Source organism: Oncorhynchus gorbuscha, linkage group LG07, assembly GCF_021184085.1.
Source record: "Oncorhynchus gorbuscha isolate QuinsamMale2020 ecotype Even-year linkage group LG07, OgorEven_v1.0, whole genome shotgun sequence".
Taxonomy (NCBI): Eukaryota; Metazoa; Chordata; class Actinopteri; order Salmoniformes; family Salmonidae; genus Oncorhynchus; species Oncorhynchus gorbuscha.
Genome location: NC_060179.1, coordinates 28,965,841 through 28,982,702, shown reverse-complemented (window position 1 = coordinate 28,982,702; position 16,862 = coordinate 28,965,841). Strand labels below are relative to the sequence as shown.

Here is a 16,862-nt window from a genome sequence, read left to right as displayed (position 1 = left end):
GCAAGCCTCCAAACATAACAATGGTCATAATGACCAAATAGTTCTATTTTTGTTTCATGAGACCAGAGTACATTTCTCCAAAAAGTATGATCTTTGTCCCCATGTGCAGTTGCAAACCGTAGTCTGGCTTCTTCCTTGCTGAGAGGCCTTTCTGGTTATGTTGATATAGGACTCGTTTTACTGTGGATATAGATACTTTTGTACCTGTTTCCTCCAGCATCTTCACAAGGTCCTTTGCTGTTGTTCTGGTATTGATTTGCACTTTTATCACCAAAGTATGTTCATCTCTAGGAGACAGAACATGAGTCCTTCCTGAGTGTTATGACAGCCGCATGGTCCCATGCTGTTTATACTTGCATAGTATTGTTTCTTCAGATTAACGTGGTACCATCAGGCATTTGGAAATTGCTCCCAAGGATAAACCAGACTTGTGGAGGTCTACAAAATGTTTTTCTGAGGTCTTGGCTGATTTCTTTTGATGTCCCCATGATGTCAAGCAAAGAGGCACTGAGTTTGAAGGTAGGCCTTGAAATATATCCACAGGTACACCTCCAATTGACTAAAATGATGTCAATTAGCCTATCAGGAGCTTCTGAAGCCATGACTACATTTTCTGGAATTTTCCAGGATGTTTAAAGGCAAAGTCACAAAGTCAAACTTCCGACTTCAACTGTATGTACTCCATACATTGAACCTCTCTACTACTTTTACTACTTGACAGTAGAACAACGTAAAGACCGTAGATTCCAATACACACTGTAAGGGGAAACAAAGTAAATGTTTAATGTATTACTGTATGTATGAAATTGGGAGCTGTACTACTTTGTAACATGTTCATCTTGTATACTGTATTACTGTAGTGTTTACTGTACTGTATGCTATTTTGTTTTTGTAGAACTGAAAGACGACCCCCACTTGGTGGTAGAACGTGTCTGTTCACAGATGAACAGGAGGCTGTCATTGGGCAAATGGTAGTTGAAAATAATGCCATAAGACTGTGGGGAAATCCAACAACAGGCTATTGAAAACTATGCCATGTTCCATAACATCAGAGTGAACTTATCAACCATAGCCTGCATCCTTAAAAATAATCTCCGGATGAAGCAAATCTACAGAGTCCCATTTGAAAGGAATTTTCAAAGAGTGGAGGTTAAACGGTACGAATATGTGCACGTACGTAATGTACTAACTAGTATTACACTCTGAAACATTAGACTCATTGTTGCCAGTGAACTCTACTATACAGCAATTACAGTATTTACTGTCATTTCAGAGAATCATGGAGTTGGATACAAGTCCCATCCCCCAGGAACTCATACTCATAGATGGATTCAATTTAGCGACGATGAGGAGAGGAAGGAGCATCATTGGTCAACGCGCTATCATTGAGGTACCTGGCCAGCGTGGGGTAAATGTCACTATATGTGCAGCTATGAGACACAATGGGGTCCTCCACCGCCATGCCACCCTTGGACCATATAACACTGCCCATCTCCTTAATTTCCTGAACATCTTAAATGACAATCTTTTTCAGCCAGAGCAGAGAGGGCCAGGTGATCCTGAACAGAAAATGCATGTTCTAATTTGGGACGTGAGTTTCCATCGGGCTGCTCAGGTCCGCAACAGGTTCCATGACCATCCCAGGTTTACAATTCTCTATCTCCCACCCATATTCCCCATTTCTCAACCCCATTGAAGAGTAGTTTTCAGCATGGCGGAGGAAGGTGTATGATCGCAAACCCCATGAACGTATGGCCCTTCTCCAGGCAATGGAGGAGGCCTGTGGTGACATTCCAGCAGAGTCCTGTCAAGGGTGGATGAGTCATGCCAGAAGCTATTTTCCAAACTGTCTGGCCAAGGAGAATATCGCCTGTGATGTTGATGAAAATCTGTGGCCGGACCAAAACAACAGACATGACTGATTTTGCAGTGGTGTAAAACAATTAAGTAAAACAACTTTAAAGTACTACTTAAGTAGTTTATTTGGGAATCTGTACATTACCATTTAATATTTCTCACAACTTTTATTTCCTAAAAAAAAGTAATGTACTCAAGTAGTATTTTAGTGGGTGACTTTCACTTTTACTTGAGTCATTTTCTATTAAGGTATCTTTACTTTTACTCAAGTATGACAATTGTGTCCTTTTTCCAACACTGATTTTGTTTTTTGACAGTTTCTTTATCTATTCCGTACAATTGATCCAACGTACAGTAGTTCTTTTGCATATGCTAAATATATTTACTGTATGTTTTCTGTTTGACATGTACTGAGTCAGGTTGAAATATAAAACAAACATTTTTGCGTTCCTTGTTTGACTACACACAAACAATATACAGTATAACAACAATCTTAGTCTTTACACTGAAACGGGTTTTGAGTATGTCACATTAGTGTGATCTCGTTCGTCACTAAGTTAGATTCATTTGATGTGTGTGTGTCTCATTTGTATGCAGGGAGGACATGATTTTGATTGCTGTGTTTCATTTTGCAAGATGTCTTTGGGGCTTGTGGAAATTGGCTAAATGTTGTGTGTTTAGAGTTGAGTACCTGAGATGTAGTTCCAGCAAACGTGTGTTAACAATTGTGAAAAACTAAATTGTTTTGTTTACCTTCAACAATCTACACACAATACCCCATAAAGAAAAAGCTCAAATTTAGAAATGTTTGCAAATGTATTAAAAAACAGAAATATCACATTTACATAAGTACTCAGACCCTTTGTGATTACTGCCTCGCGTCTTCTTGGGTATTATGCTACAAGCTTGGCACACCTGTATTTGGGCAGTTTCTCCCATTGTTTTCTGCAGATCCTCTCAAGCTCTATCAGGTTGGATGCGGAGCACTCTGGCTGAGCCACTCAAGGAAATTCAGAGACTTGTCCCGAAGCCACTCCTGCATTGTCTTGGCTGTGTGCTTAAGGTCGTTGTCCTGTTGGAAGTGGAACCTTCGCCCCAGTCTGAGCTCTGGAGCAGGTTTTCATCAAGGATCTCTCTGTACTTTGCTCCATTCATCTTTGCCTCGATCCTGACTAGTCTCCCAGTTCCTGCTGCTGAAAAACAACCCCACAGCACGATGCTGCCATCACCATGCTTCACAGTAGGGACGGTGCCAGGTTTCCTCCAGATATGACGCTTGGCATTCAGGCCAAAGAGTTCAGCGAATCTTGTTTCTCATGGTCAGAGTCCTTTAGGTGCCCTTTGAGAAACTCCAAGCAGGTGGCCATGTGCTTTTCCTGAGGAGTGGCTTCTGTCTGGCCACTCCACCATAAAGTCATAATTGGTGGAGTGCTGCAGAGATGGTTGTCCCATGTCCACAGAGGAACTCTTGAGCTCTGTCAGAGTGATCTTTGGGTTCTTGGTCACCTCTCTTCCAAGCTTCTTCCATTTAAGAATGTTGGAAGCCACTGTGTTCTTGGGGACCTTCAATGCTGCAGACATTTTTTGGTACCCTTCCCCAGATCTGTGCCTCAACACAACCCTGTCTCAGAGCTCTACGGACAATTCCTTCGACCTCATGGCTTCGTTTTTGCTCTGACATGCACTGTCAACTGTATATAGACAGGTGTGTGCCTTTACAAATCATGTCCAATCAATTTAATTTCACAGGTGGACTCCAATCAAGTTGTACAAACATCTCAAGGATGATCAATGGAAAGAGGATGCACCTGAGCTCCATTTTGAGTCTCATAGCAAAGAGTCTAAATACTTATGTAAAATAAGGTATTTCAGTTTTTTAAATATATTTTTTAAAACATTTTTTAAAAATATATATAAACCTGTTTTCACTTACTTTGTCATTATGGGGTATTATGTGGAGATTGATAAAGAAAACATATTATTTAATCAATTTTAGAATAAGGCTGTAATGTAACAAAAGTGGAAAAAGGGAAGGGGTCTGAATACTTTCCGAATGCACTGTATATAATTAATGAATAAGCCAAAAAATGGATGTAACCAAGGACTCTGGCTTTGAATGTCCTTATGTAGGCTAGATTAGAAAATATACAGTATCTGTTGACTGTCTTGGCCAATAGTCTTATAGGCTTGAGCGCAGCTCTTTGAGATAACCATCCAAACCTGTTGAAATCCACTGGGAATTACTGGTCCTTAGTCTCCAGAGGGACTGGGGATCATCTGGGAGTTTGACATAAGCAGGTTAAATATCTAAGCCAGCTCTTGTTTTTGTGTTTTGTGGAGAGTAAGATCAGCCAACCATGCTGAAAAGCAGTAAACAGGATGTATGAGGAATTAAAGGCACAATCACTTCAACCTGCTGCTGATACTTCCTTAGAGACTGAAAACATATGAAGAAGATATTCTCTAACCTAGGGGTGCTTGCGCAAGATGACTTAGCCGAGCTTCCATTGGAAGTTAAGAGAGGATCATAAGACCAGCTTGTTGCCACATAGAAGTTGGCAGGAGAGGACCCTGCCCCTTCCTCCTGGGGGACCCCATTGTCACAGGGGATGAACGACCCGAGCGTCAGTGGGTGGAGGTGTAGAATCGGATCGACGTGGCTGCAGCCGAGGAATGTAAGGAATTCCCAATGTAAACACGTCGTCTTCATGCTTGGCCGGCCGCTGCCTGCGCTCTTATCTCCCTGTGCCCATCGGGCCATTTAATCAACATAATGGCTACTTATCTATTACCACTGCTTTTCCTGTAGTTGCTGATGTGATTGTGTAGCTGGGGCCTCTGCTAGCACTGGCCTGGCCTTTTGTGATCCTAAAGCGTCCGGTGGTTGGTATATCACTGTTCACTCAGATACCCCCCAATGCACAGACAGACCTCAGTCTGATACTGGTCTCTATACAGGCTTTTGAAATGTCACCACCATTGAGAGACATTTTTTTGCGAGGCTAACCGCTCTGCTTGGCTGGCCAGCGCTCCCCCATCTCCTATGGGAGCGCTCTCTAGCTGATAGGATCATAAGTGGCTAAGGGGGAAATGTACTTTTCTTCCTGGTTCGAATAGAGCGCTTTCGCTGTTCCAAACAAACAGTCTTCAGCGTGTCACCAACTCCTGCGGTTGTTGTGTGTGTGAACCCTCAACTCTTTCGGGTTAAACGAAACTCATTTCTAAGGCAGCCGAGTCTGAAAGCGCATCGCTAGTCGCTAATGCTGTGTGACATTTAGAAAATGGAGGAAAGGAGAAGCAGGTGGCTGTTTTTTCCTTCCCTCTCTTGTTCTATGAAATCCTGTTTTTCCAGCATGGTGCTTTTGTCAGCACTAAAGGTAGTGAGTTCTATGTCTACCCTGAGCATGTATAGTTTGCTGGGGCCACATTTACTCAGGGGGGGTAAATTCCACCTCATGCTGTAAGGCCTAGTCGTACCATGCTCCGCCAGTCATGGGGGCTCTTGTGGAACTGTTATGTAGCCTGGTGCCCTGACTCGCCTACATTCCAACACTTTCACACGGTCTTGCAATCACAGAGCTTCACTACTACCGTATTTCTCCACAACCCAGAGCCAGACACCAGATTTTTCCTTTTCCTGAACCATCCCTGATAATTTTGTTGGAGGGGGCCTGATGTTTTGGATGGGAAAGTAGATACTTTCCGGGTGTTTTTTTACTGCTGCAGACTTTTCCTGGCAATTTTGATAAGACCGCAGGATGTCCAACCACTGGTCCCCTGACGCTCCTCTAGATGAGAGAAGACAGATAGGTCTATAAAGTGGGAGGCAGTTGCTGTCAATACCAGACAGTCGATACACTTTCCCAGGTCTGCCCTCCATCACAAGCACATCAGAAAGGATCATGGGGGATTGGACCGGGATAACCCATAAATCTCCCAGATGGAATGGTTCATGTCCTCTACATGTCACTCCTCCAGTTAGGACAGCATGACATTGGGGTTGAATAAAAGCCAGTCACAACATTTTGGTTCTAGTTCTTTGTCCATGGTAAACAATGACAGCGTTTGGTCTTTATCTCGGACAACCTAGATCAGTACTAAAACAGTTCATTTTGACTTGACAAATTCATGTAGCTAACTCATCAAGGGTGACAGACAATCTACATTCTAAAGAGACTGCCATCCTGCGGGTTATTTTGTCTACTTAGTCCCTTGGATTGGATGCGTCCTTCGTGTATTTCACTAACCAGTCTCTGAGATCCACATACAGCATGTCAGATGGACCCCAAGGAAGCTGTCAGTTACAGATGTCAATGCCCCTTAATGACCCCGCCCCTTCCCCCGCGCACACAGCAGTGGAGGATTATCCACAGAACAAAGAGGGTGGGGGGGTTCTGTGAAGAACTGGGGACCAATATTCCAATCACAATGGTAAGAGTGACCAGCAGGCTCAATTAACACGCACTTAACAACTACACAATTTACTACCTCACTGTTGCTGAGGAAACGAAGCCAAAGTTTCCAGCTAAAAAGGTCTTCAATGTGAGGGAGAAGATAATCTTGCTGTTTAAGAGAGTGCCGCTTATAATGCACTTCCATCGGTCCTACGGGAATTGACCCTTTAATGGAAGAAAAATGTACTTGCTGTCTCTGCCATGTCTTAATTCTCAATGGTTTCTCAGTTTCACATACACAGTAGTTTTCATGAATAATACATTCCATAACCAGTCAACTACAACAACAATGGATGGATTACAACATGGAAATAGCGGTCAAGTGGTAAACAGTCTGTTTGATGAAGTCTAATCTCGTTCCCAGACACTTTCGCCCAAATGCAATAGCCTGGTGACGAGATTAGATGAAGTGTTCATTGTTATGATGAATATGGTTCAGGGTTCAGTAAACATGACCTACAGCGAGCTCCAAAAGTATTGGGACAATGACAAAGGTATTGGGACAAATTCACTTATGTGTATTAAAGCAGTAGAAAGTTACGTATTTGGTCCCATATTCAAAGCACGCAATGACTACATCAAGCTTGTTACTATACATTTGCTGGATGCATTTGCTGCTTGTTTTGGTTGCGTTTCAGATTATTTTGTGCCCATTAGAAATTAATACATTATTGACCATTCAATTATTTTGGGCACAAAATAATCTGAAACGCAACCAAAACAAACAGCAAATGCATCATCTATAACAAAAGTGTATTCACAATCTTGATGCAGTCATTGTATGCCATGAATATGGGACCAAATATGTAACTTGTTACTATTTTAATACAGATAAATGAATTTGTCCCAATATTTTTGGTCCCCTAAAATGAGTTGACTATGTATAAAAAAAAAATGCTGTAACTTCTAAACGTTCACCCAACATGGGTGAAAATACCCTGAAATGAAAGCACTTTAACCTCATAGTCATTGTATTATTTTCAAATCCCAAGTGCCGGGGTACACAGCCAAAACAACAAAAAGAGGCACCGTCCCAATACTTTTAGAGCTTACTGTAGGTTGTCACCACTCCTGTTGGGTTTTAGGTCCGGCATTCAGTGTATACTTGAGACCACCGGTTGGTCATTAGTTCAGGGTCAATTACGAAAACGTCCATGCGCCCCCCACCTCCCAAAGTCGCCACGTGCATGGATGATTCCCTAACTTGGCTAAGAAATGGCAATGATACGACATAAAATGGTTCGATTGCATTTGATGATGGTGGAAATATACCCACAATTGTTTGCTCTGCATCCTTTTAACAGGAATGTACAGTACTTTTACAGTATCTCTCCCCAATTATTTTCATACTGTGGAACATCAGGTTCGTCTTCCCACAGGCCGAGTGCTGCAACAGTCTACTAGAAATAGAACCGATTTACACCGGAGGCAACACCACCAGTCAGATACAGTAACTCAACAATTTGTATTTTAGCCAGTTATTGAGCGTCTTTGTTTCTAAACCATGACTCGTGTATTGTATTCCCTTGGCTCTCACAACCGTGAACTGTAATTAATAGCTGATGAATGGGTTATTAATTGATTAGACAGAGTTGCCCGAGAAGCCTGGAGGCCTATTGATATCATTACTCCGATAGAGTGAGTCTCCTGAAAACATTCAAGAGTCGCAGACAATCACACTCACATAGGCTACGCGCGCGAAAATAACTGTACCGCGGTTGTAACAATGTAACAACAAACGCCAGAGTAGCTACATCTACACAAGAGGTTAGTAACCCAGTGATGCATATATCGACTATCGACTCTCGAATGCACGAAACGTGTTACAATTTGAGCAAATAAGAGCCTAGGGGCCACACAAATGATTCCGCTTACCTATTACACAAGGTGCGTCGGTACGTCGGGCACTCCGCGTATCCCAGTCAAATGAATCCCCAAAAGCCGCTGTGTCACCACTCCAGTCACACAAGCCGCGCGCACGTGTCTGGTTCCGAACCAGAAAATCACATGAGCTCCATGTTCAATCCGAGGGAGCTCTATGTTGCTGCCCAGGAGGAGCAATTCCGTTTTTTTCAACACAATAGGATGGCGGGGATGCCTCCACTGAAATCCTTGGACCTGACAACGCTAGCAAATAACCACTTGGTGGAGGTAACAGGCTTCGCAAATATGCGGCGCATCATATGTGATTAGGCTACTGTGCGGGTGCACAAGGAACTAAATGACTGTTGGATTTTCGTGGCGTGAGTACAGCCGCGGAATTTTAATGAGGGCATATTGCTGCAACGTCAGGCACAGCTTTTTGGTCCTGACTCGGATTAGGGGCTACGTTTCCAAGAGCCCCTGCGGATAAGCATGAATTGTCCCGTTAACCTGTGGCTTAAACAGGGGTCCACACAGAGCGTTACTTGGTATTCTTTAACAAATCTACTTTGAGACAAAAGTATACACATCACACATATGGTTATGGGTTTAAATTAAATACATATGTACCATGTATGGTAGAGTTGAAATGTAAGTTTGCAAACCAATATTACACTTTATATACATCACAGAAGACTGAAATATAACAAAACGCCTAGTTTGTTTATTGAGCTACACTGAGGTGACTATTCACAAATGCTCAGCTGGTCCATAACGATGGTCATTATGTATGCCATGAATATGGGACCAGCATCTTGTCAACATGTGCCCTGACAACAGAGCAGATACTGTATCTTATACCAATCTGCCCTTATGTGGTTTTACCCATAAGGCATTTTAAGGTGTAAAAAAAACCCTCAAAAGTGTCAAATTGTATCAAATATTAATATTAATTCCTACATATGACAGTAGTTTCATGGCCAAAATGTAATTATTTAATGTAGACAATCATTTCTTCGGTGTTTGGGTTTAGGCCCAGAAAAGAAGGGCTTTCAATGTAAAACAAATCCAAGACAAACAAATCTAAGAACTAAAGTTTTGTTGCTAAGGATTCTATGACGCAGTTAGCCTTTACGGTTGGGACTGCAAGTTTGTGTTCCATTTTTTGTGTGGATTGGAACTCAGAGCGACAAGACCAAGGGTCCCCGACCGATCATCACTAAATTTGAACACTATCAACAAAAGGAGCTGATCAAAAGCAGGGGAAGGGAGCTTAAAGGGACCAAATTCGGTTTCAATTACCAATTTCCAAGGTAAATAAATGAACGTCATAAGAGACTGTATCCGGTACAAAGGCAACAGAGGGAGAAGAGTAAGCCTTTCTCATTGCGGACAAACTCTTTATAGATGGACAGCTATTCCAAGACAGCTCCATAACACCATGGCTGTACTAAATTCTACAGGGACTTCAGGTTACGAAAAAAAGAAAGTATGGGAACTGTAAAAAAATATCTGACCACTATGAAGTGGATATGAACACACACGTACTCAATTACATGCTCGCTTACACATACGGACTTATACATACACACACACCTGATCTCGCTCTCTCTTCTCACTCTCTCTATTGTCGAGAACTGTTTCATAATTTAATATGTTTTTCATTTGTATATATTTTTTTATGTATTTGTCTACAAGTTTATATATGTTTACAACAAGCAAGGGGAAGATACCAGAATAGGGGCATTGGGGAATAATAACATATTGTACGGAATACATTTGTACTGTAGTGAAGCCATCTCTAGAGCAATGCAAGGTCTCTTTCATGATCATGTGAAACGTCAATTGCTATGGAAATGCTGGAATGTGTTTTTCAATGATGTTAAAAGTAATTATGATGGACCTATGACGGTGATATGATATGGATTACAATTATCATCATGAATATTAAGGCTATACTCACTTCATATTACACACATAGACACTTAACCATGCAGAATTGGCAGAGTTATTATTTATTTGGACAGCACACATTATAGTCTTACTCTTCTAGAGACATCGTACACACTCTCACTAAATCACATCCATTATCATACACATCAACCTACTCAATTTTACTACGCACATATCTTGTCTCAATCTTCTAACATCTGTGGCATTGGCTCGCAGACAAACATGCAAGGGAATAAAACAAATATTGCTAGAACCTATTTCTTGAATACGAAATATCAGACATTTGAAAACTCTCATTTTGACTGTCATAATACCTCTGATGGCAGTAACTTCACAAGCACTAATTATGGTCAATTTAGACTAAGAATAGTATCTAGTAATGGTAAGGGCTGAAATAAGTATAGCCAGTTAAAATTGTAACGGTTTAGCAGGTTATCAGTATACGATAAGATCAGTATACGTGGCTAAAACAAAAGGAATATAACATATATGGTTTACAGGAAACTCTACATCCTTAGATGAAGTTGCGTGGAAAAAAGGAATGGGGTGGTGAAATAATTTTCTGTCATGGACAAAGGAACTCAAAAGGTGTGATGATAATAATGAACAAAAAAATGGATCTGAATGTACAAATAGTCAGGAATTATTCACAAAGAAGTTGGATCCTTTTGAATATAAAAGTGGATGAAAAAGAGATTTGACTCATTAATCTATATGGTCCAAATCAGGATGATCCATACTTCTTCAAAAACATTTATGAAATAACAAATATTATGGGCATATTAGAAAAAGTGGATATTTGGAGAGTAAAAAATCCCGACCTAGTGAGATATACAGTTGAAGTTGGAAGTTTACATACACTTAGGTTGGAGTCATTAAACTCATTTTTCAGCCACTCCACAAATTTCTTGTTATGAAACTATAGTTTTGGCAAGTCGGTTAGGACATCTACTTTGTGCATGACACAAATAATATTTCCAACAATTGCTTACAGGCAGATTATTTCACTGACAATTCACTGTATCACTATTCCAGTGGGTCAGAAGCTAAATATACTAAGTTGAAACATCTTGGAAAATTCCAGGAAATGATCATGTTACGTTTTTGATCATGTCATGTTTTTACAAGCTTGGAGGTGTACCTGTGGATGAATTTCAAGGCCTACCTTCAAACTCAGTGCCTCTTTTCTTGTCATCATGGGAAAATCAAAAGATATCAGCCAAGACCTCAGACTTTTTGTTTTAGACCTCCACAAGTCGGGTTCATCCTTGGGAGCATTTTCCAAACGCCTGAAGGTACCACGTTCATCTGTACAAACAATAGTATGCAAGAATAAACACCATGGGAAAAGTGCAAATCAATCCCAGAACAAAAAAGACAGACTAATGTTTGCAACTGCACATGGGGACAAAGATCGTACTTTTTGGAGAAATGTCCTCTGGTCTGATGAAACAAAAATAGAACTGTTCGGCCATAATGACCATCGTTATATTGGAGGAAAAAGGGGCATGCTTGCAAGCTAAAGAACACCATCCCAACCGTGAAGCACGGGAGTTGCAGCATCATGTTGTGGGGGTGCTTTGCTGCAGGCGGGACTGGTGCACTTCAAAATAGACGGCATCATGAGGATGGAAAATTATGTGGATATATTGAAGCAACATCTCAAGACATCAGTCACGAAGTTAAAGCATGGTCGCAAATGGGTCTTCCCATTTGACATTGATCCCAAGCATACTTCCAAAGTTGTGGCAAAATGGAAAAAGGACAACAAAGTCAAGGTATTGGAGTGGCCATCACAAAGCTCTGACCTCAATCCTATAGAACATTTGTGAGCAGAACTGAAAAAGCATGTGCGAGCAAGGAGGCCTACATACCTGACTCAGTTACACCAGCTGTCAGGAGGAATGTGCCAAAATTCACCCAACGTATTGTGGGGAGCTTGTGTAAAGCAACCCAAAACATTTGACTCAAGTTAAACAATTTAAAGGCAAAACTAATTGAGTGTATGTAAACTTCTGACCCACTGGGAATGTGATGAAATAAATAAAAGCTGAAATTAATCAATCATTCTCTCTACTATTATTCTGACATTTCACATTCTTAAAATATAGTGGTGATCCTAACTGACCTAAGACAGGGAATTCTCACTAGGATTAAATGTCAGGAATGATGAAAAACTGAGTTTAAAAGTATTTGGTAAGGTGGAAATGGAGGAGACTACGTCAAGGTAGTCATCTTAACTACTTTGTCTCTTTCTCTCTTGGATCAAAGGTTTAAAAAGTTTTAATAGGAGACAGAATGCGATCTGATCATCATCTAATTGGCATTCACATAACTCTTACAGATCAGCAACTCCCCTTATTGTTTGGGATACCTTTAAATGTACCTTCAGAGGTCATTCAATTCAATATTCATCAATAATAAAAAAGCTGTTTCTGGCTTAAGAGACTAGAGTAATAAGGGAAATCCATCAACTAATAGTACAGGTAGATGGCAATAAAAACGATACTACAGAGATACAAAATAAGTTAGAGGAAAAACCCCAAAAACTTGAACTTATTCAAGAACAATCTAATGTAATCTATTACAAAATTAAAGCAAACTGGATGGAATTATGGAGAAAAATGAACAAAATTCTTCCTGAATCTCCAATACGGGAACGCTAAAAAAAGTAATTTGCATAAACTCGTTACTGAAGACAGAGTCATCTATATAATTGTAAATATTTTCTAAATATCGAAATATTTTAGGCAGATGTTCTCTTTTCTGTTTCATCCTCTCCCACTGAATGAAGATTACAGGAATTCTTTCCAAATAATATAAAAAATGGAAAATTAACAAATGTACAGAAAGATCACTGCAAAGACCAAATGACAGTAAGAGTTTTTGAGGCTATTAAATCCTTTAAGTCTGGAAAAACCCCAGGGCTTGATGGCATACCGGTAGGTTATCCTACCTCATTTGCACATGCTGTATATAGATTTTTCTACAGTGTTATTGATTGTATGTTTGTTTATTCCATGTGTAACTCTGTGTTGTTGTATGTGTCAAACTGCTTTGCTTTGTCTTGGCCAGGTCGCAGTTGCAAATGAGAACTTGTTCTCAACTAGCCTACCTGGTTAAATAAAGGTGAAATACATTTTTAAAATAAAGAGGTATATCAAGCCTTTTTTTGATACATTAAAAGCTCCATTGTTAGATTGTTTTAACTACTCCTATATAAATGGTAGTCTGCCAGGTATTCAGCAGGAAGATCTGATTTCTCTATTATTAAAACAAGACCCAGATGGCAAATATAAAGACCCAGTCTATCTAAAACACTGGCGGCCCCTTACACTTCAATGTTGTGATGCAAAAATGATTGCGAAATGAATAGCACTCAGAATTAAAAGGGTTTTACCAGGTATTGTTCATCCTGATCAGACAGGTATTTTACATGGACGATACATTGGAGATAATATAAAAAATACTAGAAATAATAGAAAGTCAAGAAACATCTAAGAAGCCAGGCCTGGTATTTATAGCGGATTTTGACAAGGCATTTGATAACGACTGGGTTTTATTTATAAACGCCAGAATTCAATTTTGGTGATTCTCTTATAAAATGGGTAAAAATAATGTATATCAACCCCAGGTGTAAATGAGTAAATATGTATACTTCTCAGAGAGTTTTGAATTGTCAAGAGGAGACAAGGCTGTCCGCTGTCACCATATCTATTCGTTATGGACATCGAAATGCAAGCTATTCAAATCAGATCCAATAACAGCATTAGAGGATTAGAAATCCAAGGCTTAAAAACAATGTATGCAGATGACTCAAGTTTTATATTAAGTACACTAGCTGAAATGTCTCATTAAAGATGTAGATAACTTTTCTGTACTCTCTGGACTAAAACCTAATTCTGTCTGATAGGTGTACAATATTACGTATTGGATCTTTAAAAAATACAACTTTGACATTTCCCTGCAGTTTACCTATAAAATGTGCTGATGGTGAAGTAGACATACTCGGTATTCATATCGCAAAATAGTAATAAGCTCTCCACAATGAATTTCAATAGAGAACTTGTAAAAATAGACATCATGCAACCATGGAGAGGTAAATACTTGTCTATTTAATGAAAGATTTGCCCTGATTAACTCCTTAGTCATATCTCAGTTTACTCACTTACTTATGGTGCTGCTTACTGCTTATGATTTGTTTTTCAAATCATATGAGCAAAAAATATTTAGCGTTATCTGGGACGCTAAATCAGACAAAATAAAGCATGCCTATCTATATAATGAATATGAATTGGGTGGGTTGAGATGATTAAATATAAAAGCACTAAACCTCTCTCTAAAAGCCTCACTTATTCAAATGTTTTACTTGAACCCTAAATGGTTCTCAAGTAGATTACTAAGAAAAGCTCATCCATTGCTTAAAAATAGCCTTTTTGCCTTTGTGCATATTGCCATGTCTTATTTTCAATTAATTGAAAATCATGCTTTTTTTCCCCCAAAGTATCTCTCTTTTTCAAACAAGCATTGCAGAGCTGGCTACAATTTCATCCCCCTGAAAAGATAGAACAAATATTACAAAAAATATTATGGCTGAACTCAAATGTGCTGGTTGATAAAATACCTGTATTTATGGGAAAGATGTTTGAAAAGGGCATTATGTTATTAAATTATATTGTAAATTGGAATGGTAGAGTTATGTCCTTCATGGACAGAATTGGAAGGTCTGCTCAATCCAAGAGTACAACCAATTGATTACAGCATTACCCCAAAAATGGAGGCAGGTGGCAACAGGAGGAGGAAGGGAACTGGTCTGTCTGCCCAATATAAAGGATCAAAACTGGCACAGGAATAAAAATAGCATATAGGAAAGTATACCAGTTTCATTTGAGGACCAGGATGTTGACAACTGTATCATACAGATGGCAAAATAGTTGGGAAGATATTTTTGATGTACCAATTCCATGGTAGAGGGTGTATGAGTTGATATATAAAACGCAAGATTCAAGACTTCGTGCTTTTCAGCTAAAATTATTACATAGAATTCTTGCCACCAACAAAATGTTGAACATTTGGATAATAAAATCATCGAAGCGCTGCAGATTTTGTTGTGAGGATACAGAATCAATAGACCATTTATTTTGGTATTGCCCTCAGGTAGCCTGTTTTTGGTCTCAGGTTCAGCAATGGCTGAAAACACATAGCATTGATCTAAAATTGACCCTAGAAATAGTACTGTTAGGAGATCTGGAGAGACCGGGTCAGTCAATTACTAATACTCTTAGTAAAATGATTTATCTTCAACTCGCAATCTGTGGATTCTATTAAATTAGATAGATTGAAATTGTACATTAAACATCACAGCATAGTTGAAAAATATGTGTTGCGTAGAAACCCGAAGAGGGTGGCCAGCAGAGATAGATGGGATGGGCTGAGGGAAGCTGAGGGTTGGGATGTGGAATTAGAGACAAGTGGGAGTGGAGATGCTTTGCGGGAGATAGAAGAATGGTCAAAGATAAGTCAAAAATCAAGTCCAAATAAAACATAATAAAAAGTAAGTTTGAATGACACAGAGTGGCAGTGTTTTTACAACTAATGCCGGTTTGCCTGAGGCTGATGCTGTGCAGGTGTTTGTACACATACATATACACACCCTCTAATTCAAACAAACACGTACAAGAACACACACATACATGTAATAGCACCAGACATGCAGACAAACATATACAGTTGGCATTGCTGTTATGATTTTAGTTGTCTTCGATGTCCTTTGTTATTTTTTTGCATTGTTGTTTGCTGTTTTCTTCTGTCTTTTTCCTCTTTAGTTCATTCTCTTTGTTGTTGGTCTTTGTTCTTGGGGGTGGGGAATATAATTACATGTATTTTTTATTTTTCTTCTTGGGGGCGGGGGGGACTGTGGGATGGTTCTCGAAAGGTTGAGGGACTGCTATTGGGGAACTGTGGGGGGTGGGGGGGGGGGATCTTGTAGAGTTCGGGTTCATGTTTTTTTGCCTGGTGGGAGATTGTCAACGTGCCCTTGAGCAGGGCATTGACCCTGGATGCTTCTGTGTGTCGCTCTGAATAGGAGTCTGTTGGATGACTGGTATGGTGTCGTTGTTGAGCGGCTTCTCTGAAAGTATATTGTATGTTTTGGATATTCAATAAAAAAATTAAAAAATCCAAGACAACACCCTCTAACTGAATACAAAGATTACCCCATTAAATAAATACAAGTGTTGACAGAAAACATTTCAATTAACTCGATTTAACTAGGTTGTCCTTGATGTCGAGACACCCCACTGGAAGGTTTTTAATTATGGGCCATGGCATGGGCTCTCACTCTCGCTTTTACCACTAATATTTACTAAATCAGTTCACTATGAATGGAGGTTTCTGTTATTGCAATGTTTATTGTGTTCAGAGATGGAGAGCACACAACACTGCCACAGGCTCCCATGTCCCTCTCATCATCACCAAGGAAACATGGCATTGTTGTGGGAATCATGCTGTGCGCTGTCCCAGTGGTCTGACTTTCTCATTAGGTTCCTCAGCCCCTGCAGCATGTCTTATGAAATGCATCCCAAATGACACCATATTCCCTATATAGTGGACTATCTGGGGAATAGGGTGCCATTTGGGACACAGACATGGCCAGTGAGATTGTGGAGGAGGAGAGAACCCTTATCTGAGCCTCCAGAAACAGACCTGGGACAGAGGAATATAATTTGGGCTTCC

The 16,862-nt window shown here is 40.0% G+C and overlaps 1 protein-coding gene across 2 annotated transcripts in view; it reads right to left on the bottom strand.

The window, feature by feature from the left end:
* LOC124039747 (transmembrane protein 108-like) overlaps positions 1 to 8,521 on the bottom strand; it is a 66,493-nt gene extending 57,972 nt beyond the window's left edge. For both annotated transcript variants that reach the window (XM_046356053.1, XM_046356055.1), the window contains exon 1: positions 8,187 to 8,521. The gene's annotated coding sequence lies outside the window, so the exon portion shown is untranslated. The remainder of the gene's footprint in view (positions 1 to 8,186) is intronic.
* Between the last annotated feature and the right edge of the window lie 8,341 nt (positions 8,522 to 16,862).